The sequence below is a fragment of the Colossoma macropomum genome, unplaced genomic scaffold (assembly GCF_904425465.1).
Source record: "Colossoma macropomum unplaced genomic scaffold, Colossoma_macropomum, whole genome shotgun sequence".
NCBI classification, from domain to species: Eukaryota; Metazoa; Chordata; class Actinopteri; order Characiformes; family Serrasalmidae; genus Colossoma; species Colossoma macropomum.
In genome coordinates, this window is record NW_023494789.1 from 8,729,919 (window position 1) to 8,744,475 (window position 14,557).

Sequence of the window (14,557 nt, forward strand, 5' to 3'; positions counted from 1 at the left end):
GATAATGTTTTTTTTGGACAGCAATGATGTGTTACAGCAGTACACAAAATGTATCACAGTATTTTATTTAATAAGTTGAAACAGGCACAACAAACATCAACTCAACAAAATCAACAGAGACTTGCAACTCAACTATTACTGGAACACCAACGAATCAGACTTCGCCTCAAAGTGGAAGAATCATGGAGAGGCGTCTCTACTCAGTCGGTTACCTTTCAGCTAGAAACAAGCAAAGCATCAACAGTACCAATAAGGCCAGCCCAGAGCTTAAACTTCAGTCTTAAGGGAGAAACTTGCCAGACAAACTGACTATTTTCCTCAAAAGAAACAGAGCTGGCCGAAGCTGACGTTTTATTCGCCAGCTTCATATGAGAATTTATCATTCCACCTTAAATGGTGCTGTGTTCAGGCGCTGGAACGTAAGTGCAGCACCACTTAAGGTGGAGCAGAAAATTCGAATAAGAAAGTGGCAAATAAAAAGTCAACGTCAGCTTCATACATTCACAATAATTTTGCTGTCTTTTCTGTAAACTTCGTTCAGCTCAGCTGTTTTGGTTTCTGTAGTCATCTAAATACTAAATACAACTAGTGGTTGTTTTTAGTTACTAGTGGTTGTTTTTAGTTGGCTAGTTTTAGTGCTGAGCTCGTTTTTATTTTAATCCTATGCTCACAATTTTTCCAAGAATTATAATCTTTAACTTTTAACTTTAGTTTAATAAGTCTTGGATTTTGTATTTTATTTGGAAGGGCAAAAGAAATTAATTAATTAAAAATTAATACACAGTCACACACTACTAACATGCTGCCATTAAAAGGTGTTATTACCGTTACCATTATTTTTAGTGTTCAGTGTCGAAAGCGCTGGAGAATGCACGCTGACTTGTTTCAGACTTGAAGATTAGGACTTGGGATACAACTTGAGACCTGCCTGTAATGTCTTGGGACTGTCTTGGGAAGTGTCAAGACTCAAGACTTATTTGTTACTTGCACCTCTGCCATTTTCATTATTTTATTCATTTATTTAATTTTCACAAAATTAGAAAATGCAAGCTTTCCTTTACAAAATTAAAATTTCATGATGAAACAACTGTCTAAAAATTACATAGACGAAAATCGTGTTTCATTAACTTTCATCCAAAATTAAGAACGTTTCTGCTTCTGCTGTAAAGCTACTATTTGGAAAAAACATTCCTAATTGTGAATGAAAGTTAAATCTCTATGGATTCAAGCATGACAAAACCAGTATCCATCACAGAGAACTGTGGTCCATTTTGATCTATAATGTGTTCCATAATAATTTTAAATTTAAATAACATAAATCATTGTGAATTGGCCAATATAAACACAGTTTATATTCAGCTATTCAGTTCTTTACCAGGCGAGAGCGTTTCTTGGAGAATCTCTAGTTGATGTATTTTGCATTAATGACCAAATCATTTTAATGGATTACACAAACAACATGAAAGCAGTCTTACACATCGGCTAAGCACTCCGGTATGAGTAGCTGCCATTGTTGATGCTCGGCTGCTGTCAGGTTAATGCGTGCACGTGAACATGGGAAGCGGTCTGATCCTTGTGTATCAATGACGGAGAGGTTTGAAGAGTGCCAAAAATAATGTTTTCAAAAGCATTAGCCAGTTGTTGAGAGGGAATGGGCGTGAAAATGCTGAAACAGACCCAGGAAAAATAAATAAAGAATTAAAAAACTACATCTTGCAGAGAATTATCAGGCCTTCTGGCTATACCTTCCTCTCCATCTCTCTTCCATGCACCACTGGTAAAACTTCTATTTTTAAAATATATGGTTTTAAAACACAGTTAGCCATTATGATAGGGTTATAATGAAGGGTGCGTTCTTTCGCTTCTGCACTGTACCCCAACTAAGGCTCACTGATATTAAAATGTAGTTTGTGAAAAATGGGCTGATTCTTAAAAAGGTTTTGGTTTGCAGCTGCCATTTTTCACACATAGAAAGATCTAAAAGACAATAAATGCAAGATGCTAATTTTTTTTCCATGAAATGTATCAAATGGCAAAGGCAAAACTACAGTAACAGACGTGAGCTACTGTCTATAATACATGTGGTGGTGGTGTGTTGGTTTGTGTTGTGCTGGTATGAGTGGATCAGACACAGCAGTGCTGCTGGAGTTTTGCAAACATCCTTTTAAGTTCTGTGCTTAAGGCTGAAAGATACAGGCAAAATTGAATATCATGATATTTTCCAAAGCAGATGCGATACCATTTAAGGGACCCCATTCCACATTTTTCTATTCTCCCCCAACCACCAAGGACCACTTATGTTATTTGTGTGACTTTATGTACCAAAAACAGTCATAATTCATTTTTACATGACCATTTTCTAATCTCTATTTATCTGCTACAACTGAACATGCTGTTTTTATTACTGATATATCGTCAGTGTCCATAGAAAACCATGCATCTCTATTTTTGTTGATTTTTATCTTTCTACATTGTTTCAACACACCAGCTGTCCTTTACGTCGTGTGAAAATTTCATGATGAATGGACCAATAGAAATGCTCTAAAAATCACTTGGAATAAATTTTCTTTACATTAAGCTCCAGTGAAAGGCAAGAGTGTTTTTGTGTTCTCCTGCAAAAAAGTCCTATGTTGGAGATACTTGTTTTTGTTTGGACAGAGACAATATGTAAATTATTTCTTTTTTGATTGGCTGACCTGTATTATGCCCCACTTAGAGCTAAAACACTTTATAACTTCAGCATGAATGGGCGAGGCTAAACTGCTGTACGCTGAGTAGGTGGGGAGACAAATGTGGTGGGTTTCATGACATCACAGAAACGATGAATGCAAACTGGTTTTTGCAGTGTAGTTTCCATATATAGAGTGGACCGTGAACGGCACATATCGAAACTGTACAAATGTTCATATCCTACAGCAAAATCTTATGTTATAGTAGTGAAATACAATATGATTTTCCATGACATTGACCTTTTACGTTAGCATTAATAGGTTTAATGGGACATTCTTCTTGAGTACTGCTGCTCTATGCTAAAAAGGAGAGAACAGAAACCTGACAGCTTGTTTTGATTGGACTGTTTTCTTCACTTAAAATTACACCACAGAGAACCTTACACCCCATTATAAACCATTACCTTACAAACCAGACAGAAAGACAGAAAGGAAACAAACTATTAATTACATTTTTTTGAATCTTAAACTGTTCTTTAAAAACAACCTGAAGCAGTCAGAAAATAACACACTCTGCAGTTTACTAAGGTCCTTCAGGACGTTCACTGTCTAACACACTGTTTCCCACTCACAGACTATACTTGGGTGCCCCCACCCAAACGTACAGATGGCCACCCAAGTATATTTTGTCCTATTTCAACAAAATCCATTTCTGTTTTGTCCCGTTTTAACAAAATCCAAAAAGAAAATGGTTTATCTACCTCATTTCCGCACCCCAAGATAGCGTTGAGCACACCATGGACAGATCTTCCAGCAAAGCGTATAAAGACAATGTGCTAAATGCTAACAACATCCTAACTTGACAAATAAAAAACATAAATATTCCTTATTTCTAGAATGCTTGAATGCTTTTTTGCTGGTGTTTGCACAACAGAAACACTTCAGAAACACACTCAAGCTAATGAAATTTTTTATATCAACTGTTTTCAGTTTGATTTACACTGTTGGGTGCAGACATAAAACCATTAAACAATGCTGTGTAGTGCCACTGCTTTATGTCAGAGTGTTTTTTTATATTGTAACCAGTGCTATACCGTTCCTCGTACATTCACTATGGTACGTTCGGGGGGTGGTGGGTTGTAAGCTCAGCGCTATGTTGGATTTTGATGTCAACTCAAATTTACATACAAACATTTTCATCTTGTAACAGAAACGCATGTAAATGTATACTTTACTTTGTATGTCTCAGTTTTATAGCACATCGTTCTCTGAAGTCTGTCTTTTATTGTTGGCGCATTAGCCTGTTAGCTTTCTGCTAACCTGCTCAGCCTGCTCTATTGAGGGCAGAATATGTCCAGCTAAAAAGAGAATATAAAGCGTAAACAAGTCAAAGAGAGCCTGTTAGCAGCAATTGTCATCTGATTGGATGTTATGGACATGGACTTCAACAATAACTACTGGACTTTCTGAAGCAGCGATTACAAATATTCCAAATAATATAATATTTCTGCACTTTAAGAGGTTTATGCTTATAACACTCATGATCTTGCTGTACTTTTAGTTTCACTCAGCTGCAGTAACAGCAAACTGTACATTTTCCCAGAATGCCTTAAGCTACATTCACATTACAAGCCTCATTGCTCAAATCTGATCTTTCGCTCAGATCTGATCTTTCTAACCTGATGGTTCATGTTAGTGTAGGTAAGTGACTCAAATCTGCCATTAATGTGAACAGACCTGTGTCCTGAAGTGACCCGCAAGGGCACATTATAACCAGTAAAGTCACCTGAATGAACTACGTGCGTCACAAACAGCAAACAAACTAACCAGCAGAACAAGGCTTCGCTGGAAAGATGTGCTCTGAGAAGCTCTCATTTGTTCACTATTAAAGCGAGACAAAGGAGAAAAAGGGTCAGATGTGCTGCTTTTCCACCATTTACTGGCACTTCAGGTTCGGTGTTACTGCCACATTAACACTGAATGATGGCGCACACAGTGAAAAAAAAACTTGTGAATTCCGATCTGAGCGTTCACGTTAAAGTCGCATGGCCATGAATCGGATACGTATCCAATCTAGGACCACATATAAACGTGGCTCAGATCGGATTCAAAAAGATCAAAAAAGATCCGTGTGTCCACACAGCTCTGAAAACATCAGATCTGAGTCACATCAAGGCAAAAGTGAAGTGGATTTGTGCCACTTTAGCCTGGAAATCTGAACGTAGCCTCAGAGATCATTAATATGACATACAGTAATAATTTAAAAAGTAAGCATAAACTCCTTGACGTTCGTTCTCTAATGGGATATTTCAGCCATAAAAGGAAAATAAAGGTGGATATTTTGGGATGTACTCCTTTCCTCTGTGGTCATTTTCGCTTCGCCCAACACCTTTAGGTGCTTCACATCTAAAACCAAATAACATGGGCGGTTTAACACTCATTCGTTTTTTAACATTCATTTTCATAATCAAATATCTGCATACGTGCACAAATGCTATGACAGCAACGGATATCTACGTCTCACACCCCTGCCATGGTGCTCCCCCCACCCAAGTTTTTTCAGACCGGTGGGAGGCACTGAAATATATCACTAAATACATCACTAAAGCTGAAAAGCATTATCGCAGTATCACGGTACGCTGTATAGACAATATCGCCCAGCCGTAAACCCAGTTTTATATATTTGCCATACTGCTCAGCCTTAGTACAAGTACAACAAGGCTTTCGATCACTATAGGCTATTCAACGTTAGGCTGCCTGGATCATTCTCTTTTCTCTGAATCCACTCTTCAGAGAGTGAATAGAATTCCTTCTCCCTCACATTTACCTGCTGTTCCTATTTGCCTGCTGTTACCTCCCCCGTCTCAATGCTACTCTCTCCTGCATGTCTCCTCCACTGGCGTACCCTCGATGACTGCCTGATTAGTAAAGAAAACTCTGACCAGCTGAGGTAACCCTGTAGTCATCACTCTTTTACAATTTAACTTAGGCTTTTCATGCAGGTGGCAGAGTAGTATTAGTATCGCTACTGTAATAATCAAAACTGTGTACTTACAAAAGCCGGTGACAGTAAAACCTCTATCTAGAAAACTCCTACGTTGTCTATTCTGAGAAACACGGGACACTCCGGTCAAAATAAAAAACTGAACAATAGCTACAACTATTGTAAACATACCTACTCACCTCCTACAGGACAGCCACAATAGTCTTGAGAGCGAGATTTTCTTGTTTAAAGACTAGAAAACCCCCTTCTGATGATGCATCTTGAAGGTGGGAGGAACTACAATCACTTTGGGGTGAATACAACAGCAGGTTGTTTGTAATGTTAGTTCTGTCGTATATGTTTTCTTTCTGCTAGCTGGCTAAAGCAACAGAAAGCTAATGACAAAGATAGCAAACATTGCTGACAGGAGGTCGAACATTGCATCCGTTTTTTTTTAGCCTCTACATCCATGGATTTCTTTATCACCACAAGGTGATTCCCAATGGTTGTATAATATTGTATGGGTAATGCATTCCAGGTTCTGTTGTATGAGAACGCAAAAGGTAGAAAATCATGAGTTCTGTCAAGTCAGTGAGGCTGAGTGTTGCAATGCTGTGCTAGAGAATATTATATAACATGACAAATAACATTAAATGGAAGTTTAAGGCTGGAGTGCTCCTTTAAAATGCCTTGATTACTAAAAAAAACAGGGAGGTAGTACTAGCATTGCAGCTAGCTAGAAAATGACAATTTATTTAGTACCAAAAACCAAACAAAACATCAGAATAAAAACATAACATCAAAAAAATACATACACATATTTGCTTATATGCCTCGCTTCAACACTAAAGAAACTGACTTTATTTCAAGGCCATCTGCTCAGTAAAACGCACCTAACCCTAATGCTAAACGAAGCTTTCTTCGAACGATCATGATGCTGGATCTGCATCATATTCTCATCTTTGCTTATGATGAAGCGTGAGTCTTGTAGTGGTGTCTAAAAGAACTCTGCCATTAATGAATGCAAAGGGAAACAATAAGGTAGCACTCAGTAATGCTTTCCGTTCAAAGCGTGGAAGCAGAATGGAAACACTGTTGCTGTATTAATCTATAGCGTCTAATCTAACTACTATAATCCTCTACATTATATAAGCTTCAAGAGCTCTTGACGCCGATATTAAGACTGTACTGCGTTAAGATGTATAATGAGAATGCTGGGTCATGCCAAGTGAATTCACTCGCTGACAATGCTCAGCCCATTAGTAGTCCGCACAGGTAGACATGGTCAGAGTCCCACAGAAAGATGGCTGAAAGTTTCTCTCTGAAGTTTCTCCTCTGACAATAGTCTTCAGAATGATGACCAGAGGAGGAAGCCTCACTTGTGGAAAACAGAATTATGATCGACCTTATTAAGGCAGTTTTACAGCTTTAAAATATTTAAAAGTTTGACTACTTAATAACAGATTAAAAGGGAACTCTCTAGTTTCCTAAACTCAGATTACAGCTAGTCTACAGGGGATTTTTAAGGTAAAATTTAGAAATGGCAAGTCATAAAAAACGCTGGATGGGATATTGGAGGAAAAGAAAAATGAATCCGATCCAATCTTTCAACAAATCCAGCCTGAAATAGTAAGTCACATTAGCGCTTTTCCACTTAATATTCAAATGCAACAACTGGCCCAAATGGGAACCAATAGAACTTACAGTTCTAGTTCATTTTCACCCGATTTGAGAAACAGCTGGAACCATCATAACAACCGTGATCACACAGAATAACGTGCAGAATCAGGCAAAGATCAAATGAGGGATGAGTGATGTTCTGCGGAGGCCAGCATAAGTACTTAATAGCATTAGCATCTGCTTCCTAACTAGTTTACCTTAGCGACTCTATGCTAAGTAATAATTCTTGAAATATAAAACACAGATAGACATACAGACAGACAAAAAAAAAAATCTTTGACACCATGACATACCATTCTAGTTTCTGGTATAATTGTTGGTTGTGTAATAGTGCTTGATAACTTCCGTCTTCACCTGCAAAAAGTGAAAAAATACTACTGGCACTGCAGTTTAGTCCAAGACTAATGACTAACTTTTAATGCATGTTCATGAAAGCGGCCCTCAGGGTTGTTGAAATATTAGGCCAGATTTGTTTTACTAGATTACCTTAGTAGTAATTCAAACTGTCCAGTGAACTGGATAAGTGTCTACAACGTGTTGACTTGTGTGGGAGTGGTGATCACCTGTGGGTCTGTTTTTTGCTTGGTTTAAAGTAGAAACTGCTTAATTGATGCTTTAACTATGTGGTGAGAGTAAAGCAAATAACACGTAGTTAAAAATCATTTCCACAAAAGTGTCACCCCCCTCACAGAACACTCTGTGGACCACAGTGGCTGTCCCACTGTGCATATGTCTGAATATGACTGTATATGTAAAGGAGAAATGACCAGGCCTCTGCATGCATGTATGAGAAATGACAGACTGTCTATATTGAATGTGGATTCAAATATTGTCGCTGTCCAAAGAAAAACAATTAACTCCAAAATAGTAACTTTACAGGAGAAGGCAAAAGCCTTCTTAACTTTTAATGCAGGTTTGTGTAAAGAAGTTTTATTTCAAATGATTTTGGAACATTTCTTTTGGTCTATTCATCATGAAAATGTTCACACAACGTAAATAACAGCCACTGTGTTTAAATGATGTAGTAAATAAAACTCGACAAAAACTGAGATACATGTTTTTTTTGTTAGACAGTGACAACTGATTAGCGGTATCACAGTTGATGCAGTAATAACGCTGTTAAAGCATTTCCTTAGTTTGACCTTTTGAAACATCTGTACTTTGTGGCTGAAGCTCAGCTGCTCATGTACTGTTGCTTGTTTGGCTTTCTTGATGAAAGCCCAGTTAGTTCCAGCTACGGCCATTGGGAATTGATTACGGAAGGCAGTCTTAAGTAAGAGCGAATGCCGGCAATGTCAGTAATATAAGCAACACTAGCCTTGGAGGACGCCTTCAGCATGCTATGCTGGAAAACACTCGCGAGAGACCTATGGATAAATCAACAAGCAGAAAACTAACAAGAGCAACAGCACAGTGGAAAGCTACATTACCCTCGAAACAAGACGTAACGTTGTGGTATTGCAAAGTTCAGAACACGCAGCAACTGTTCTAACTAAACATCAGTGATGAAAACTGGAAACCGAGCTTACTGTATGGCAAGCATGACTTTCAAGCATTCACACAATAGAAATAATGTTACTAAATCACTGAAAGTAGTAAATACATTCTGAAGAAGCCAATTTTGGGTCTAATTTGAGCAAATAAGACAAATATTATTTATCACAATTATTTATTTTAATCATTTAGCACCGGCACATCTTTGAGCCTAAAAATATGCATTTCATGACCAATATCAGTCTTTCAGGTCCAGCTATAAGGACAAAGGGGACCTGATCCCAGAGCCTTGAGTATCAGAGGGCCACAGTGTGTCACTGCTTAATCCAGTGTCTCTGTTGCTGACTCACTAGTGGTCTGTGTGAGCTGCTGAGCAGAACCCGAGGCAGGCCAAGGACACGTTTTTCATTGCACTATCCTTCATTAACCTGTTATAATTCAGGCGTTATAATGGGCCAACAACACAGTCGCAGGTCACTGCATGGAAATATGCTAACAAGAGCCACAACTAGGGATTCTGGGCTGCTTTTGTGAGATTCATAGCACTAGATTTCGCTCCTCATCTTGTTCTCAGTCGTTATGAAGCTAACCAATCTCTAATCTCGGTGACAATAAAAGCACCCAGTTGAAGAAAGTTGATCAAAAGAAAGGCTACAATGTAATCTGAGGGTTGCATGAGAACCATAACATAATGAGAAATCTGTTTACAGTGTATTAGATCATACCTCCTGCACTAAACTGCTGAAAGTGAAAGCAAATGTCACCTACTGGTGCAAACAAAAGTGTGAGCTGGTGAAAATCAGGCCAATGGATTACTGTCAGGCTGGTCCTGCACAAGAGCCCAACAGGTGACTTAAATTAAGACAAATCATCCCTGACTGAAGACGCATTATACAGTAAAGGTTTAGCAAAGTCTTACGGAGAGCTACACCAAGGCTTTTACCTGCAAATATGGGGTCACATCACATTTGCAATAAATGTTTTCCAGATTTTCCACTCAAAGTGTGTTTTTTTCTATATGTTTAATGATCTCAAACTAAGAAAGCTCTCATTAAAGCAGCCCTACACTCCCCTCTGCAATACCTCGACAGTATATTCTTTAATGCCTGCTATCAGGTTCCAAACTACATGTAGAACACAGTCATACTGAAATGTACTGGCGCTGAGGTCTGCTTAGGCTCATCTTTGACCAGATTATCATTTTAGGGCATGATTTTCAAGTAAAAACAGTTTTGTATCCTAGGGCTGTGCTTAATCTGTATCTGAGAGGAGATCTGAGCCAGGCCCAGAAACCAACCTGCACTTGATGACCTCAGTGACAGCTAGAAGTAATCGAAGAAATTCTCCACTGCTAGAGCACCAAGCAAAAAGAGTTCTTTACAGAGCTTTGGGTCAAACATGTATCTTTCAATATCATTTTCGGACTTCTTCTAATATAGCAATATAAATGTTTTCCAAAATGGTTCAGTATTAAGTACTGATGATCCTAAGCAAAGGTAGGCTGGTCTGAGCTGCTCCAAATCAAGGTCTTTCAGCTAACTGCACCACGTTCCACAGTGAAAAAGTGTTTTTCAAGCATTTACATAGATTGAGCTGCATTGATTGACTGTTATCTCATTAATTTGACTGGGACGTTTATCAGGACAGCTTTGTCAAGTTTGCATAACAAGCATTTTAAAACGTGGCCACAAACCAACTGACCACTTTGTGATCTGAAACTGTGCTTGTTGACTGACTTCTCTATCAAATACTAGTAGGGACAGGAGTGCAACACCGTTATTAGCTTTGCTACTCAGTCATGGGCTGATATCAAAACGTAGTATAACCGTGATTTAGCTGGACAAACGTGCCCTAAAATGCAACCTAAAAGTCGCAACTTGACAGCAACAGCTCCCAAAAATGGTGGCATTAATTTTAAAAATCTAATCCAGGTAACTGGCTGGCAGTCTGACAGTCTGAAGCTGAGTGATATAGTGAGCTTAGCTTACTAGCTTCCAACTACACTGGCCGAGCTGCTAGCTAAGCCTCCAAGCTAGCCAACCTCAGCTAACATGATAATACGAGAATAAATACGAGCCCGTGATTAAAAAAGTACACCACGTACAAAAAGGCAGGCGGATTGCGGTGAGATTCGTTTAACGCTTCGTAAGATAAAATTGGTATCAGGCTGGACGTGACAATAAAGAAAAAAACAAGACAGCCAGCTTGATGTGGCTAAGCGAATGAAGTCGACACCGACAGCAGCAGCAGCAGCTACAACAAATAAGGCGAACTGCTGCTGAGGCTTTAGCTCGCTGGCTAGCGTATTATGCTAACAGCTAGCTGGGTGGCCTGACCCATGAGAGAGAGAGAGAGAGAAAAAATATATATAACAGGCACATACACGAATATTAAAAACAACAAAAATAACTTCAAAATCCGACCACGTACGTACCTTGTTATTCTCCTTCCCACCACGAAAATAGCCAAGTTTTTTGTGTTTTAGCCGAGGCTGGCTGATTTAAAGTATCCAGTGAAACGTCTCAAAGCGGAGAGGCCAAGCGGAGGAGGCAGGAGTAGGGAGAGAGAGGGGGAGCTAATGCTAGCGAAAAGGGGGTAGGTAGCCAGTGTAGCTCGGAGGGAGAGCAGGAGAGACGGTGAGCGAGCGGAGGAGAGGAGAGAGGAGGAGAGAGAGGAGAAGAGGAGGAGGAGGAGAGGCTTTTGGATCCCTCTCCCCGGATTTTCTATCTCATAACAGCCGTCCCGCGCATCGTTCCCGTTCGTTTGAAGTCCCCGAGAGGTCGACGGCGAAGGAATAGTCCGTTTTTTTGGCTCGTCGCAAATCGACTCTGTCCCTTTAAAAAGAGAAATAAAAAGCTGCCCCATCCGCCGCCTCTGCTCCACTGCCTCTCTCCGGGCTGCTTGGCTGGTTTGGGGTAAAAGATGGAGCTTAGTCCCGCTGCGCCCCCAACAGGACACACCAGGATCGGCCACAGGCAGACCACAATGCACCGGGGCTCACACATGACACCAGCGGGGCTGAAGAGAGGGGGGAGAGCAACAGGGGCAGCAGATGATCTGGGAATGGATCTGGGAATGGGTGATGTGGAAAAGTTTATTGGAATAAAGATCAGTTGTTGTGTAAGTATTGAGAAAGTCCTTCACCGCGAGGAAGTGTATATGCTTATGTTCATACATCAGTATGATCTATAGTATAAAGTATGATCTATATGATTATAAACCTGTTTTCATGGTTGAGTAAACATCTGATAAAGTACACAGTTAAAGGGCCCATATCTCTGATTTACTCCATTTTTTAAAATGAGAGATTGATGGAGCGTGTAAACATTTTTAAAGCCACACTATGCAAGTTTTGGAGATCTCTCTGGTGGACTCTGTGCATAAGAACACTTAGTAATGTGGGCTGTGCTTTGGAGCCCTTCTCCGGGGGGATGAATCGGATGATTGAGAATACATTTAAAAAGAATTCAAAGAGAACTCAGTCAAAACTTGGTGAAGGACCTGTGTTCTGAGGATGTTCCTGAGTGATCTACTGCCGTCATCGTATTTTCATCACATTTACATGCACTTAATGTTCCGATTACTGCAGAAAATCAGATTTTGTCAGTAATCCAATCAACGCATTTAAATGCACTTGGGTAATCAGATGATGTGGAAACTCTAGGTCTACATGAGTCAGACAGTAATCAGATTTCTGCTTTGCAACCAGCCAGTAAACTCTCAGAAGAAGACATGACGTAAACGTAAAACTCAAACTTCATGCCGTGGCTTTTTTTTTTTTAATGTTGCGCCACTTTACCTGAAAATGTGAACATACATCATCTAGAAGATGAAGAATATTTATATCCTTCATTTCATTAAACAAGTAGTTAAGCTCAGCGTCAATCTAAAAGTTTTTTGCTGCATCTCGTGGCTTCGCTGCTTGCCTATTTCCGGTACTGGCATTTGTTTTCGCACATGCGCAGACTGAGAATTCCGAAAGAAATCAGAGTAAGAGTCTACATGCACCGAGAAATCTGATTACCGAGCTAAAATCCAGCTCTCTTTACCATATTTCTTAATCGGATTTGTAGACCTTACTCCGATCTAAGAAATCGGAGTGTGCTGTTTACATGACCATTTGAAAAATCAGATAACTGCAGTAATCATATTATGGTCGGATTATTGAGTGCATGTAAACGGACTTAGTGCAACATTCATTTTGCATCTGAGACCTAAACATTGAATCAGACCTTCTTTTTGAGGCTGTGCTTGTCACATTACTATGTAAACATGTGTGACAAGGTACAAAGAAACCCTGCAAAGCCCAACCCGACGCCCAACTTTTAAGTTGTAACATGTTTAAGAAATGTTGTTGGCATGTTAACCCAAGGTTAATTGTTCTACAGCATTTATGTGAGGTTAATAACTGAGTTATTCTATAAGGACTCTTATTGTGAAGGCAGGGCTAGACTGGTGGCTCTGTATAGGTGTAGATCAGGAAGAACTGAGAGGCAGCGAAGAGCTGATAGCTGAGAGAATAGGGCCAGACACGTTATAAAGGAGTGCAGTCATGCTTTTGTGTGTTATTTGAGCCAAACGTTACAAACAATTTACGTTGCTTTTGTCAGATTTTATCAGCAATTTCAAATAGGTATTTTAAACATTATTATGTTTTTTTTATGGCTTTTTTATAGCTCTCTCCCCATTCAAAGATATAGGAGTCTGGTCTTATATGGCTGGAAATAACTGCCCGGCGGTGTTGGCAAAATGGAGGTGGAGTCAACAGACTTTCCTATAAAGACTAACAGGGCATAACTGAGGCTTGGGTTGAACTGTTAGAGAGAAATCTGCTTATGTACGGCATAACTGTGGCCAACAACAGCTGGGTAATAAAGCACCACAACTTGTGTGAAAGCTTTGTCTCTTTTAATAGTGGTGAACACTACTTTACTATTACATGCTACATTATTATTCCAGGTTTCACAGGATGACTTGAAGCGGAGCGACACCACATTTTAGCGTGATTTTTTTTTGGTCTTTGTTCTTCTTTCAATTTTAACCAAAAGCATAGTGCAGCTTTTGAAAACAAACTGTTCAGTTCCAGTACACACAGTGCAAAAAACAGCTTGCCTTGAATGAATTGTTTTTGTGATGTCACAAAAAAGGACACATTTACATATTTCCACCTATTCAGCCTGCAGCAATTTCATTCTGCCCATTTACAGTGAACTCTTTTTGAATGAAACGCCATACAGGGCAGCTAATCAGAACTGAGGTCATCTACATACATCAGCAATTTACAAGGCAGAATAACAAAAATTGCACGTTTAATCCCAAGGGATTAAGAAGAAGTTGGAGAATGGTCATGTAAAATTTACTAATGACTAACAGACCTCATAACACAACACACGGTCCACATCACAATTGGACCTTAGGCGAGGAAATAAAATACAAGAAAAATATAGGAGATGGTCCCTTTAACAAGGATGCAGTCAAATGCAGCGATTAACAGAAAGATCTGGACTATTACACAGATTATAATGTGTATTTGAGCTCTCATCCCTCCAATATCATACAATAATACAGTGGAATGGGACACAGATGGATCAGAGCCACTCTTCAGACATCATCACAGACCACATTAAAGGGGAATTCCACCGCTTTTACACTGCTTTTTCAAAATTTCTGTGTAATTCAGTTGCTGAGACGTAAACAAAGTCATTCAGAGTTTGTTTTGATCTGAAATGGT

The 14,557-nt window shown here is 39.4% G+C and overlaps 1 protein-coding gene across 2 annotated transcripts in view; it reads right to left on the bottom strand.

Annotated features, from left to right (window-relative positions):
* Nucleotides 1-11,731, bottom strand: part of LOC118807863 (methyl-CpG-binding domain protein 5-like) — a 58,431-nt gene extending 46,700 nt beyond the window's left edge. For both annotated transcript variants that reach the window (XM_036570010.1, XM_036570012.1), the window contains exon 1: nt 11,261-11,731. The gene's annotated coding sequence lies outside the window, so the exon portion shown is untranslated. The remainder of the gene's footprint in view (nt 1-11,260) is intronic.
* Nucleotides 11,732-14,557: the final 2,826 nt, after the last annotated feature.